This window comes from Neofelis nebulosa, chromosome 10 (assembly GCF_028018385.1).
Source record: "Neofelis nebulosa isolate mNeoNeb1 chromosome 10, mNeoNeb1.pri, whole genome shotgun sequence".
NCBI lineage: Eukaryota > Metazoa > Chordata > Mammalia > Carnivora > Felidae > Neofelis > Neofelis nebulosa.
In genome coordinates this window covers 26,397,814-26,413,002 of record NC_080791.1, presented here as the reverse complement: position 1 = coordinate 26,413,002, position 15,189 = coordinate 26,397,814, and the positions used below count along the sequence as shown (strand labels likewise).

Genomic DNA, 15,189 nt, shown 5'->3' with positions numbered 1-15,189 from the left:
CTATTGCTTTATTGAGATACAACTGACATATAACATTACATTAGTTTCAGGTGCACAATGTAATGATTTGATGTCCATATATATTGTGAAATGACCACCACAGTAAGTCTACTTAACATCTATCGGGATATATAGTTACAGAGGTTTATTGTTTCTTGTGCTGAGAATTTTTAAGATCTATTTTCTTAGCAACTTTCAAATATACAATACAGTTTTATTAACTATAGTAACCATGCTGTACATTATATTCCCAGGACTTACTGTTTTTTTATTAAAAACTTTTTTAAAAAATTTATTCATTTTTTCAGAGACAGAGACAGAGCGTAAGCAGGGGAGGGGCAGAGAGAGAGGAAGACATGAAACACAGCACAGAGCCCAATGCGGGGCTCGAACTCAAGAACCGTGAGATCATGACCTGAGTCGAAGTTGGATGCTCAACTGACTGAGCCACCCAGGCACCCTAGGACTTACTTATTTTTTAAGTGCAAGTTTGTACCTTTAAAAAATTTTTAAATTTAAATCCAAGTTAATAATGGTTTCAGGAGTAGAATTTAGTGATTCATCAGTTTCATATAACACCCAGTGCTCATCCCCACAAGTGTCCTTCTTAATCCCCACCACCTATTTAGCCCATCCCCCACCCAATACCCCTCCATCAACCCTCAGTTTGGTCTCTGTATTCAGAGCCTTTCATGGTTTGCCTCCCTCTCTCTGTTTTTATCTTATTTTTCCTTCCCTTCCCCTATGTTCATCTGTTTTGTTTCTTAAATTACACATATGAGTAAAATCATATAATATTTGTCTTTCTCTAACTTATTTTGCTTAGCATAATACATTCTAGTTCCATCCACGTTGTTGCAAATGGCAAGATTCCATTCTTTTCGATCGCTGAGTGATATTCTGTTATATATATACATTATATATATACACACACCTCATCTTAATCCATTCATCAGTCAATAGACATTTGGGCTCTTTCCATAATTTGACTATTTTTGATAGTGCTGCTATAAACATTGGGGTGCATGTGCCCCTTCAAATCATCAATTTTGTATCCTTTGGATAAATACCTACTAGTGTCATTGCTGGGGTTGTAGGATAGCTCTATCTTCAATTTTTTGAGTAACCTCCATGCAGTTTTCCAGAGTGGCTGCACCAGCTTGCATTCCCACCAGCAGTGCCAGAGGGTTCCTCTTCCTCTGCATCCTCGCCAGCATCTGTTGGTGCCTGAGTTGTTCATTTTAGCCATTCTGACAAGTGTGAGGCGGTATCTCGTTCACCCTTTTGGGAACTATTAATTTTAATTGTGCACACAATTTTTTTGTTTGGATTTTTGTAATAAAGCTAAAAAAAGATATTTATAAAACTGAATTTGTAACACCACCTTCGTACTGTTCTCAGAGCTAGGAAACCCAGACTGTAACATGTATCTTGGAATCTAGTCACTTTGACTAGTGACACTCAAATGAATGGAAGAGGGGTCTGGAAAGAGCAAGACTAATTGAATCAGGGTTTCCTAGAAGGGTCAGCAAGTTATGAAGGCACAGAGAAAAATAGAGCCAGTCACAAGCAGGAGCAAGGTGTCACGTCCCTGGCTGGTACCAATGGGGCCCGCTGCCGAGGGTAACAGTGCTTCCTCCCTGTGTGTTTAGATTAATCCTCCGGGCAGGTGGGGCTTGGCCTGTGAGTGAGAGTCAGATGGCCCCAGCTGTGGAGACACAGGGCTGCAAGTCTGTGCATGAGGCACAGCCCCACACAGCTGTGGTCTGGCCTGACAACGGATGGCTTTGAGGCTTGTTGGAGCTCTAGCCCAGATGGGTCCCTTCTGCACCAAGTGTGCTCCCTGCCTGTTTGCAGACAGGCTGCTGGGCAGGGCTGGCCGTTGGAGCCCTGCCCATGACTCCAGGAGACCGCAGGAGGCAGACATCATGTACCGTGGCTGCCCAGGCCCCAGAGAAGACGATGCCTGGGGGAGCTGCCCGACCCCACTGATGCAGGCTGCCAGTTCAGCCTCTTTGCTGCCTTCTGTTCATTGTCTTCTAACCACAGGTCTGGAGGCCTCAACTGCTTGGAAAGTCGATAAAACAAGCTGGTGTATTTCCCCTTGGCACCCTGACAGGCTCCACACCGTGGGAACCCTTCTCTAGGAGTCTCCTTCGGGAACAGGCCTCCTAACAGGCGCTAGGCCTAGGCTGGCCCCTGCTGTCAGCGGCCCCGGAGTGTCCTGCTGGGCAAGTTCTGGAGGCTCATTGGGTGTGGAGGGAGGGGTCAGAGCTGCAGTGACAGCAGCTTCTCTGCCAGTGGGTCCCCTCCAAGCCTCACCACCCCTGGCCTTCTCTCCTCCTCATGGAGCAGCAGAAGAGGCAGGGAGCGAGCCTGGGAATAGGAGTCAGAAGGCAGACTCTGAGTCCTGGCTTGGCCTTTGTGAGCTGTGTGGTCCTGGGCAGGTCATCAACCTCTCTGAGTCTCAGGGGCTCACCTGTAAAAAATGTAGTTTGGAAGCCTGTCTACTGCTTCGTGTCGCTGAGAGACGGAGCGCTTCTGAGGTGCCAGGCCCTGTGATCCCACTCAGCCGGCTCAACTGTGTTCCTAGCTCGCCTTCCCCTGATTTATATGACAGCACATTCATTCGTTACGGCAATTTTCGGTCTTCCCCACTGGAGAGAACACTCTAGAGAGAAATCTTCTGACATAATTTGCTCCCTGTGCTTAGAGCGGTGTTTGGCATTGAGGAGTTGCTAGGAACTCTGCTGAATGAATGAATGGGTGTCTCTTTGAGTCCCCATAAGAACCCCGTGAGATGAGAATCCTTAAGTATCTCCATTGTGGGGCCCTGGGTGGCTCAGTCAGTTAAGCGTCAGACTTCGGCTCAGGTCATGATCTCACGGTTCCTGGATTCGAGCTCCGGGTTAGGGTCTGTGCTGACAGCTCAGAGCCTGGAGCCTGCTTTGGATTCTGTCTTCCTCTCTCTCTCTCTCTGCCCCTCTCCCACTCTCACTCTGTTTCTCTCTCTCAAAAAAAAAAAAAATAATAAAAAAAAGTGTCTCCATTGCATGAACGGGGAACCCAGGACGTAGGGAAGAAAATAATTTTCATTAAGTCACATAAGAGCATGTGGTGTGGCTGGTGTTCAAACAAAGCACCTTAACTCGAGAGTCTAGACTACTTAGTCTCCTAAATAAAACGATGTCCTTGGAACTGTTGGCTAAACTGTAAAGTGCTGTGTAAATGTAAGGGTAGAATAATTTACCTGATGATCTAAAAAGGCTCTTCATTTTTGTACAGGGGAGTGGCCTCCGCCTTGAGCCCTGCCCACCCCCTCGCCGCCTCCATGTTTTAGGTAGCACTGTCAACTGTGGACTTCTTGCTGGTATTTCTTTTCTATATTATCCATAGCCAATCTTTAATCCAAGGCTGATTTACCCAGACCGCCCAGCACATTTCTCCACCACCTCCCGCCACGGTCAGCTGGTGGGGAGTGTGCTCAGGAGGTTATAACTGCATTTTATTGCCAGCCTGAGCCCAACTTGGTCAGAGAGTGAAATTCCGGTCTGAGGCACGTTGCTCTCCAAAACCGAACAGATTTCTGAGGTATATTTTGCTAAGATAGGTTCCTGCTTCTCTCCTCTTTATCCTTGTTACCTGAGAATTAGTTGTCAATCCTTAAAATGGTTTTACATATAACATGTACTTATGGTACTCTGCTCCCATCGCGTCACTTGTCTTGGCCTGGGTTGCACCTCCAGAGCCTGACTCGGACTTGATCCCACACCTTCCTCTTGTGCTTGCCTGGACTCCTGGCCCCTGTCTGCCTCTTGCTTTCTCCCTGTGTCCCAAACCACGAGTTTCACCTTGCTGGCAGGGCATGGATGTCCTGGTTGGGAATCGTTGGGGTTGAGGGAGGAGGGAGTGAGGGGCTTGATTAGGGACATGGAAGAACAAATACAGGAAGGAGAAAAGCCAGAGAAGATGTCTCCCTCCTGACCTGTGTCCTCTGTTCAGCAGCGTGTTTCCTTCTGCTCCTGGGAAAGGCCTCTTGAAGATTGTTGCTGCTTCCTTGGTGGTGAGACAACAAGGCTTTCCACCAGGGAGGTGGGGGGGGGGGCGCGTATAGAGGTAGGGTTTCCTGTCCTCTTGGCAGGGAGAGGATGGCTTGCCAATGTCTTCCCGGGAGCAGGTGATCACTTTGGTGAGTCCTGAGGGGATCCTTGGCATCCGAAATCAAGACCAGGTGATAGAAGGAAAAGCACAGGCTTTGGAATCAGCTTGGTGTTGAATTCAGGCCCAACCTTTCCCAGGTGTGCAATGTTGGTGGTCATTTAACGTCTCTGAGCCTCAGTTTCCCCATGTGTAAAATCGTACTTTCTCAGGGTTGTTGTGAGGCTTGAATGAAATGGCCTTTAAAGTGCCCTATAAACAGAGTGAATCTGTGCAAGTAATTATAACTGTATCCAATGGGGAAAAGTTTATTGACCAGCATTTCCCTTAGAAGGAGAAAACTAGTTTATTGGGGAAATACTTTGATCTGTACTTTGGAATAGAAGCTGAAATTTAGGGGGACTTGGATGCTGCACAGGCATGGGGACGGTTTGTATATTATGCTAGGGAGGTACAGGAGAAGGAGTATGGAGTGACCCCCCACTCCTTGGCCAGCTGCTCCATATTGAATTTCTCTGAATCCATGAGGTGCTTGTATACAAGTATATTTTTCATGGCAGTCGGGGGCTGGGCTCACATCTGGTATGATGTGGGGGCACGACAGAGGTAACAGGCACCAACAGACACCTGGAGGCAGGAGAATCTTGAAAAGGGAGGCACAGGAATTCACAGAAATTGTGGAAAGGGCTGTGCACCCTTGTAGGCCAAGAAATTGGGGTTCAGATCAGATTTAACAGATCATTTATGGGCTAGGAGTTACAGTGGGCATCTTGTAACTTACTAGCCCATCATCATCATCACTGCCCTTATTTAGCAGAGAGAGAGAGAAACAGGTTCAAATTAAATGCTTTGCTCAGTCAAGGTCACATAGCACCGATGGTGACAAAACCAGTCTTAAATTCCCTGTTGCCTGCTTTCAACCATGGCTGTGCCCTCTGAGCCAGACCACCTGCCCATCACGAAAGGCTTGTGGTCTCAGTTAACAGATGAGGAAATTAATCTCCAGGGGTTGCACAATCTGCCCAAGATGAGAGCTGGGCTCAATGCAGGGCACTTAGAAGGGGCAGAGGATGCCAGCAGGGAACTTCAGGTCCATGGGGAGCCATTTTCCTTTTATTTTTTAGTTAATTAATTAATTAATTAATTAATTTTTTGAGAGAGAGCACAAGTGAGAGAGGGGTATAGAAGAGAGACAGCACCCCACAAGGGGCAGAGAGAGAGAGAGAGAGAGAGAGAGAAGTGGGGCTCACCCAAAGCAGGGCTCCAGCTCACCTGAAGCATGGCTCCAACTCACATACTGTAAAATCATGACCTGAGCCAAAGTCAGATGCTTACCCAACAGAGCCACCCAGGTGCCCCGCCATTTTCCTTTTAGACAAATTACTTCACTTATCTGGGATGATCACCCCTATTACTCCTGTCTGTTAATTGCACTAAAATTTCCCTCTATGCAAGGGGATTAGGATTACTGTCACCCAGGAGTCTGGCTCCCACACTCCTGCTTTGACTTCATGTCTGCACCTGCTTCATTCTTGCAGAGCCTTGGTCACACTTCAAAGCATCATCTCACACATAAAGGCTAAATTTAGCCTTAATCAAATAATTGCTGAACACTAAATCATTGAACGATCATTACCAACTCCAATTATTGATGACTAAGAAAGAATGCTTGAGGAAGAGAGGAATCAGTTACATAACTGAACCCTCATGGAGGTTTTAAAAAATAATCCTGTGTACATACAATTGTCTTCTTATTTCAGAAAGCTTAACACCTCTATCAGATGTCCTCCTAGAAGCCGTGGAAACCTCATTGGCCATGGAGATAAAATGGATGATCCCAAAATAGTTATAAGGGGAGCTGAGAGGAGTGTGTGTGTGTGTGTGTGGGGGGGGGGTCAGAATAGGAGGCTGGGGCAAGGGGTCAGGGGTCTTCTCATGGCTTCTAGATCAGTATTCATCTAAACTATTCCATCAAATGGTCACCAACTAAATTCTTCAACAAGGGCAGGACAAATGAGGAAAGGTGAGGGAGAAAAGAGAAGAAAGAGTTTCCCCCAAATAGCTCAACAGAGGGAAGGTATAGGGTGACAGAGTCTTGGTAGCATAAACCTTTGTAGATAACTTGGGGCAAAATTTTATAGAGGTTGGAAGACCTTCTCTAGCACCAGACATTGATAAGAATGACTTAGTGATGGCCAAATGCCCACTTGCTATCCTGCATTCTGTACAGGAAGCTGCTTACATGATTTCCCCTCTCTGAGCACTAGGACATCAAATTCACGATTGAATAGTGGCCATCCAGTCAAAGAAGATGACAGAAAGATTCGTGAAGAATGGTTAAGCCCACTCTCTGTACTGAGCATTTGTACATGCACCCACTCCTGTACTCTGTGTTCAGTGACATCACTTTGGTTGTTTGCATTGGCTGTGGTGGGAGCATTTCCATCAAGAAAACTGGGAGACCTTCGGAGTTTCCCCTTTGCTGGAAAGCTGGTTTAAAAATTTACTAGCAAAAGGGGCACATGGGTGGCTCAGTTGGTTGAGCGTCCAACTCTTGATTTCAGCTCAGGTCATGATCTCACGGTTTGTGAGTCTGAGCCCCACGTTGGGCTCCATGCTGACAGCATGGAGCCTGCTTGGGATTCCTTGTCTCCTTTTCTCTGCCCTTCCCCAGCTCTTGCTCTCTGTCTCTCTCAAAATAAATAAGTAAATAAATAAATACAGTTAAAAAAAAGAAAAAAATTACTAGCAAAACAATGATAATGGCTAAAATAAAATAAAAAAATCTACTAGCAAAACACCTATGGGAATGGCTAAAGTCAAAACCACGGTTTAGACTAAATACTGGTGAGGGTGTGGAGTGAAAGGAGTTCCCATTTGCTGCTGGTGGGAATGCAGAATGGCCCAGCCAGTTTGGAAGACAGTTTGGCAGTTTCTTACAAAGCTCGACAAAGTCTTTGACAAATGGGGTTACTAGTTATTTACCCAAATGTGTTGAAAACCTAGATCCACACAAAAACCCGCACACCAGTGTTTATAGAAGCTGTATTCGTAACTGCTGAAAGTTGCAATTGACCGAGATGTCTTTCAATAGGTAAATGGATAGACAAACTGTAGAATGCAGAATTTGGGATATATACTTGCCAAAGCCCATAGAATGTACAACATAAAGAATCAGCCCTAATGTAAACTGTGGATTTTAGTCAGTAATAATGTATCAATCTTGGTTTATTGGCCTCACGCTATTGCAGGCTCATCACACAAATGCAAGATATTAATAATGGGGGAAATTGTGGGTGGTTGGGTGGGGCAGGGTGAGAGGAAGGGTATGAGAATTCTCTGCATTTTCTGCTCAATTTTTTTTTCTGCACACCTAAAACTGTCCCCCAAAAGGCTATTAATTTTAAAAAATGTGGCCACATAACTGTTAATGACTTACTGAACAAACCACACATGTTGGGCACAAGCAGAAAGCAACTTTACTCTTTTACACCATTGCTTTTGTCTGAATCTCTATTTCCTCTCCTTACAGATGTCGTTGGTTGATCCTGTAGCTTTTCTGGTCCTTCTCAAATATTAAAAAATCTTGTTTTGGAGCTATCACAGAGTCCAGTCCATTGAGTAATTCAAGTTTGACTCTCTGGCCTGACCCAGAGCTTGTCCCTGCCCCCGGGTGCACCTGTCTCAGGCTGGGAGATGGGTGAGGGGAAGGGCATGGGTGGCTTCCTCACTATTTTACTTCTTTTCCCTTCCCCTCTTCCTTCCCCAGTCACAAGTCTGCTGTTGACTTCTCTGGAGATGGAGGAAGGGAAGCAGGATATAATCTGGTTTTGGTGGCCTCTGGGATGGTAGCTGAACTCATCCTGGCTCACGGTGGAGGGGTTTCTATGGCTCCCTGGAGGTCTCTGTGCTGGGGTCTTGGGTCCGGTCAGCCCACCTGTATCTTTTTTTTTTATTTTTTACATTTATTTATTTTTGAGAGACGGAGAGAGACAGTGTGAGCAGGGGAGGGGCAAGAGAGAGGGAGACACAGAATCCGAAGCAGACTTCAGGCTCCGAGCTGTCAGCACAGAGCCTGATGCGGGGCTCGAACCCACAAATGATGAGATCATGACCTGAGCCGAAGTCAGATGCTTAACTGACTGAGCCACCCAGGCACCCCCCCCCCTTTTTTAAACATTTATTTATTTTTGAGAGAGCATGAGGCAGGAGGGTCAGAGAGAGAGAAGGGGACAGAGGATCTGAAGCAGGCTCTGTGCTGACAGCAGCAAGCCTGATCCGGGACTCAAACCCATGAACCTTGAGATCATGACCTGAGCTGACGTCTGACGCTCAACCGACCGAGCCACCTAGGCGCCCCCCACTCTGTGTTCTCACCCCCTGGCTCCCAGTGGCCCCCTCCTCAGCAGACAGTGCCTGTTGGGGTTCCTCTGCCCTGGAGGTGGTCCTTGTGACTCAAGGTGGTCCTCGGGCTCACACGGCTCTCTCCCAGTCTCCCTTCTTCCCCTTCTCTGCAGTTGGGATCTGGCTGGCCTCTCACCTTTAGAGATTCCTGAGGTTCTCACCTTTGAACACTTTTGTGGTTTGTGGCTAAGGGTGAGGGGAAATCCCTCCTGCCTCCATGAGTGATATTCTTTCCAACAAACTCCTGGCTCCAATCTATGCCTATTGATCTTCAAGACTCAAGTGGGTGATGGGCCCAGGGTTACTGGATTGGTATTTGTGTCCTGTTTATCAAGTTCTATACTGATGTCATCCCCTCTTTATTTTTCTTAAAATTTTTTAAATGTTTATTTATTTTTGAGAGAATGAGAGAGACATAGTGTAAGTGGGGGAGGGGCAGAGAGAGAGGGAGACACAGAATCCGAAGCAGGTTCCAGGCTCTGAGCTGTCAGCACAGAGCCCAACGTGGGGCTCGAGCTCACAAACCAGGAGATCATGACCTGAGCCAAAGTCGGATGCTTGCCCGACTGAGCCACCCAGTCACCCCAGTCACTCCCTCTTTAGAATGTGGGGCCCCTGAAACCCTTTTTTCCACAGCTCTGGGCCTCAGCTGACATTGAGATGAGAAAGAAAAAAAAAAAAAGCACAGCCCCTGACATTCAGGAGCTGGCCTGGCACTCAAGGCTGGGCCACGTTATTCTCCCACTGGACATAAGTACCAATCTCAGAGTGCTCTGAGGCCATGATAAAACGAGGCAGAGCGAGGTGGCTTTACAACCGTGTCTGAGCACAGACAAAAACAAGTCACTGCATTTCATGCAAATACCAAACACACCCTCTCTTGGCTGCAGGAAATGACTGCTACTTTACCAATGACAGCTCTATCCTCATCCCGGCCTCCCCTCCGCTAGATAAGATTTACTGAGATACCTGGTCATACAACTGCACCTACTTTCTGAAAGCACCCACTCTAGCATGAACCCCTCCTCCCTTCAGCCCTCTTGCCAATCACAGAATAAAAGGCTAAATCTTACAGCAAGCTCTGACGTCCTCTTACTGAGACACTCCATGGTTCCCTCACATGTACGTTCTTCCCCCCTGTGACAGGTATCCAGCCCAACCTGTGCGTTCCTGTGGCCTTTGGCTGAAGAGCTTTGGGAGAAACAACAGCAAAATTACGTTTTAACTTCTTATTGCATGTAATTTGCCCTGGACACCCCTTCTAGGACTTTTATTTATTCCACCCAGATAATAAATGATTCGCTCCTTCCCCCTCTCCCTCCCTCCCTCCCTCCCTCCTTCCTTCCTTCCTTCCTTCCTTCCTTCCTTCTTCCCCTAATCACAAAATATTTTCCATAATACCTTATCTGAAATCCTTGGGGACAGATTCTTCGGGGTTCAGATATTTTTGAATGTTACAATAATAATTGTACAAATACTATGTGGCACCTCCAGGAGTTTGGGCAGTATCCTTTCTGCAGTGAAATATAAGCATGTTCACACAATATGGGATAAATATAGACTAGGTAAAGACGAATATTTATAAACTACGTAAAGTTTCTTGTCAATTCAGGCCAGGTTTTTGTTGCAAAATGAGTTGGCACTCACTTTATTAAAACTTTTCATCTTGAAAGCTTTTTTTTGGATATCTGAGTTATAAGTAAGGGATGGTGGGTTCCTACAGATACATACATACATACCTATAATTGGATAAAAGTTAGAAAATACAGGAAACTACCAAGAAAAATATTCACACCCTTACCAGTCAGAAGTAACAACCATCAACATTTTGGTATATTTACATATGCAAAAAATACACACATAAATTAAACATACACACATATGTATATGCAAATATGTTTTGTTTCTTCCCCCCTCCAGAAAAATGATATTATATTCACATTGTTTTTCACTTAAAATATATAACAGACATTTCTCCATGCCATTAAATATTTTTAGCAGTTTAACATTCACTTCAGTTTTACTGTATTGTTGCACCATAGTTTATCAAGCATTTAGACTGATTACAATTCTTCATATTATAAATAATATTGTGATGAATATACTTATCCATATATCTTTCGGTGTGTCTCTAATTTCTTTCCTAGGATAAATTACTAGATGTGGAATTATTGGGTCAAAGGGTATATAAGACTTTTTTATAAAAGATTTTATTTTTTAAAATTTATTTTAAATGTTTATTTTGAGAGAGAGAGAGAGAGAGAGAGAGAGAGCCTGAGCAGACGAAGGGCAGAGAGAGTGGGAGAGAGAGAATCCCAAGCAGGCTTTGCACTGTCAGCACAGAGCCTGACACGGGACTTGATCTCATGAACTGTGAGATCATGGCCTGAGCTGAAATCAAGAGTTGGATGCTGAACCGACTCAGCCACCCAGACTCCCCAAAATATTTTATTTTTAAGTAATCTGTACACTTAATATAGGGCTTGAACTTACAACCCTGAGATCAAGAGTCACATGCTCTGCTGACTCAGCCAGCCAGGAGCCTCAGGATTTTTTGAGTATATTTCGAAGTGCATATTTTTTTTTGTCACAGAGCTTAAAAGAGAAATTACTAAATGTTTTTCATGCATGCAAATGATTTTTCTTACATAGTTACTATTGATTTTGCTCATTATCATTGTTTTAGAGAATTCACTTATATTTAGTAAAAAGCGAAAGATTTGTACGATCTGAAGAGAAACCAGAGTATTCACCTATATTTAGAATAAAAATTTGTACTCAGAATAGATTTCCACGTAGTAAACAGTACAAAAATTCCAAAGAAACAAAGTTCACATTCCATATTAATTTAGTAAACATTTTTAGAGAGGTATAAAAATCACTTATACTTTATATTTGTTGAACCTAGGAGGAATTTCTTGATTTAAAATTCTACTCATTACTGTTTTTTAAGTGATACTTCAGAAGCCCTGGTGTTAGATATCCATAGAATACCGCTTACCTCGTATGGTGAATCTGGGGATGTCAACATTTTAATAGGTTTATTAAAGTATAATTTACATATAATTAAGGGCCCATATTTAAAATGTACATTTTGCTGAAATCGGACATGTGAATATATCCATCACCCCAGATGTTTCCTCATGCCCCTTTATAGTTCCTCTTTCCCATCCCTGCTGACCACCCATACGCAGCTGTTGATCTTCCTGCCACAACAGATTAAAGGTGTGTGTTGTGTGTTGTGTGGTGTGTGGTGTGTGCACGTGCGTGCAGGCACACATTCTCAACACTGAGAGGTCCTGAGAACAGTGACACCCTAATAGCAGTAAGCACACTGAGAGCTCAGATCTTAGTCTCTAAATTCCATTCTCCACGAAAATGAGCCAGGGCTCCTTGGGGAAATGAAAGATTTCATGCATGTGGCAGAGAAAGGACATAATGATCCTGGAATATCTCCTTGCGCTAGAAAGTAAGGAAGTGCTCATACAGCAATGGACACAGGTAGAGAGGACCCAGAAGCCAGGGGCCATGGGGTTCCCCATGACCAAATCTGGTATAATTTGAACATGAAAATGAATAATGTTAGTAACCAATTATATCCCATTGAATAAAGTTGAATCCAGGAGTCTGTAGGGACTCCTTATTTGCTTATTAAAGGGAATAAGCAGATGAAGAGAAGAGAAAGCCTCTCCTTGCAGTGGAATGCCAGCTAATACACTTAGAAGGAAAGATGAAATTGGAATGTCACCATTTGGCACCCATTGTGGAAGTGAATTCATCCAAGAAACATCAATGAATGTTAGAACTAGTGGGTGAAAGTTTGATGTGGATTGGAGTATTTTTATAGTCTCAAATAGTCTCCTACCTGCAAAGAGAAAAGGAACAACTTAATAGTGCAGAAGCCTGGCAGATACCGCTTTAACCAAGTAGACTTAGCATCAGCTGTAATAAGGCAAAGTGTAATCATGTACCCACTAGTAGAATGTAAGCAGAACTTAATATCACTTCTGGGGCATTTTTGCCAAAAAAATGCATCACCTGAATCTCATCATGAGGAAACGTTAGACATATCCAAATGGAGGGACGGTCTACAAAATAACTGTCATATAATCTTCATAGGTGCCCTGGCCACGAAAGTCAGGGACAGCCAGGGAAATGTCTCGGATTAAAGAGGAGAAAAGAGACAGGATGACTAAAGCTACGTGCTGTCCTGGATATTACTGGGACAATTGGCAAAACTTGGATGGGTGTGGGGATTTGATGATAGTAAGGTAAATGATTAATTTCCTGATGTTTACATTGCATTGTTATTGTGTAGGAAAATGTCCTTGTTGGTGGGAAATACATACCAAAATGTTAGTGCTACTCTTGGAACTGAACTGACCATTGTTTGACTCAGTTGCCCCCTGGCTCTAGTGTTGCATGATCTCCAGCCCCCTTGAGGGGCCCGATCCTTCTGTTCCGTATGAAGGGTTCTCCGAGGGTCCCCCACTGGGGGCAAGCCTGGGTTCTCTAGGTGTAGAGGACAAGGACTATTTGAAGAACAATATGAAAGTGGGAAGTAAAGCAACTGAACTTTGTTCTATGCCTGGGACTTCCCCTACTCTTGCTGGAGTGTTGAAACCAGGAAACTTATTAATGCTATCTCGATCATATCAACATGGCATTCATATTAATATCTTGTGTGGAGAATGGATTGAGTTAATTTTGGGAATTCCCCATTGCCATAGACGCGATCCCCAGAAGGATTTGGCCATGGGTTAGAAGGTTATTAAAGCTATAGTCTACACAGGTAGATACTGAGCAATCAGATCCTTGCTTCTTAAAGCTGTACAAAATCTGGACATCTGTTTCACGTTTATACATTTCTTCAGGATTATGAAAATTAACCTACCATCAAATACAAAAATCCAGAATTTGTTGGAACCTGGCAATCTTCATGTGGGTGAGGCAGTAAAGAGATAGCTCTTTTCTTTTTTCTTTCTTTTTTTTTTTTTTGAGAGAGAGAGTGAGAGAGAGTGCGAGAATGCAAGCGGGGGAGGGGCAGAGAGCATCCCAAGCAGGTTCCATGCCCAGCACAGAGCCCGATACGTGGCTCCATCTCACCACTGTGAGATCATGACCTGAGATGAAATCAAGAGTCAAATTCGTAAGCAATTGAGCCACCCAGGTGCCCCAAGAGGCAACTCTTCTTGCTCTCATAGTTACTCAGCTTTGTTCCCTGTACTCAGGCTACCCTTTACTCACACAGCTGTCTCAGGACCCATTGCTACTATGATCTTCTCTGTTACAGGTGAGTAGGCAGTGGCCTCATTCCTAAGATTCCACCCCTTCCCTTGATTTTCATATAGTTAGCTCCAGGCCATTTGAACTGGCCCCTAAACTGGGTGGACCAGTTATCTCCCCAGGCATCTGAAGAAAATGACTATCTCCGGTCCTCTGCACCTGCCTCTCCCTCCACCTACCCCTCCTTCCATCACAGTCCTTACCTCTCTTCTGTGAACAGAAATGAAATGCTGGCTCCTGAAAAGCGGTCAGGGTTCCATCACGCTCAAGTGTGTTCTGTTCAGCATGATCAGGCTGACAGTGGCAAGACCCAGTCCTTTCGGGGACTCACTGAAGTTTTTCACTATATAGAACTTGGCAGATCGTTTCGGTGCTACCTCCAGATCCCGTAGGTGAGCTGTTGTTTCATGACAGAGCTGGAACTGGAACTCCCGGACTAGTGTCCGTGACGTTACATCACACCATCGTCTCCCTTTCCTGGGGTACCCAGACTACTGCATGTCCTGTACAGAGATAACATTGTTTTCACCACCCTCCTCCCCCGCCCCAGCTTTAGAGGGCTTGCTCTAGTCAAGGCTTTGTGAAGTAGGACAAATGCAAATGCCAGTTCAGCAAATCTCTTATCAAGAGTGGCTCTAAATACGTAAAGAGGGATGACGGGAGACACGGCCAGGAGGAGAGCATAGTGCCTTGGGGCTGGGGACTAACCCTTTGTAACATGAGAGGATCCAGAGCCAAAAGGGATGAACTGGGAGATTGTGCATCTCTCTGGCTATAAACCGCCTCCTCAGCCCCATCTCCCCATAAAAAGTGATTTGGGATGAACGCTGGAAAACAGCCTGTGCGTACTTGGGAAAAGCAACTTTTCATGACATAATGATTTTGGATACAATCCCATTACGCTGGTGCCCTGCGGCTGTTTTTTCCATGAAGGCATTTCATAATCTATGATCTCCTCTTTGGGAGAAAGAGAGACACTTGGTCATGGGGGTCTGAGTAGGGAGATGGGTGAGAACTGACTTTGTTTTCTTTCAGCACCTACGTATGTTAAGGTTCTCCCTTAATATGGGTTTTCCTTCGGTAAATGCTGGGAGGTCCTTGGCTTGGCTCTGCTGTGTTTAGCAGTCCTGAGCTCTGAACAAGTCAGTTCTGGATGGAATATAAGAAAAACGTCTTATGGAAAATAGAGCCTTAATAGTCTGGATAAACAATGGCACAGCCATAGCTATGGCATCAACCACTACAGAAGAATAGCAAAACCCAAATACACCAAGTAGGACTTTATTCCTGTCATAGTTTGGTTGGCTCTGTGAGTTTGGGGCCAAACAAGACCAAGGTGTT

At 44.8% G+C, this 15,189-nt stretch overlaps 1 long non-coding RNA gene across 1 annotated transcript; it reads right to left on the bottom strand.

The window, feature by feature from the left end:
* Positions 1–1,436: 1,436 nt before the first annotated feature.
* On the bottom strand, positions 1,437–14,729 carry LOC131487055 (uncharacterized). Its single transcript, XR_009249589.1, has 4 exons — positions 14,052–14,729; positions 9,964–10,076; positions 9,636–9,753; positions 1,437–2,479 (listed from the first exon to the last, which is right to left on the bottom strand). It is a non-coding gene; the product is annotated as an uncharacterized LOC131487055 (long non-coding RNA).
* Between the last annotated feature and the right edge of the window lie 460 nt (positions 14,730–15,189).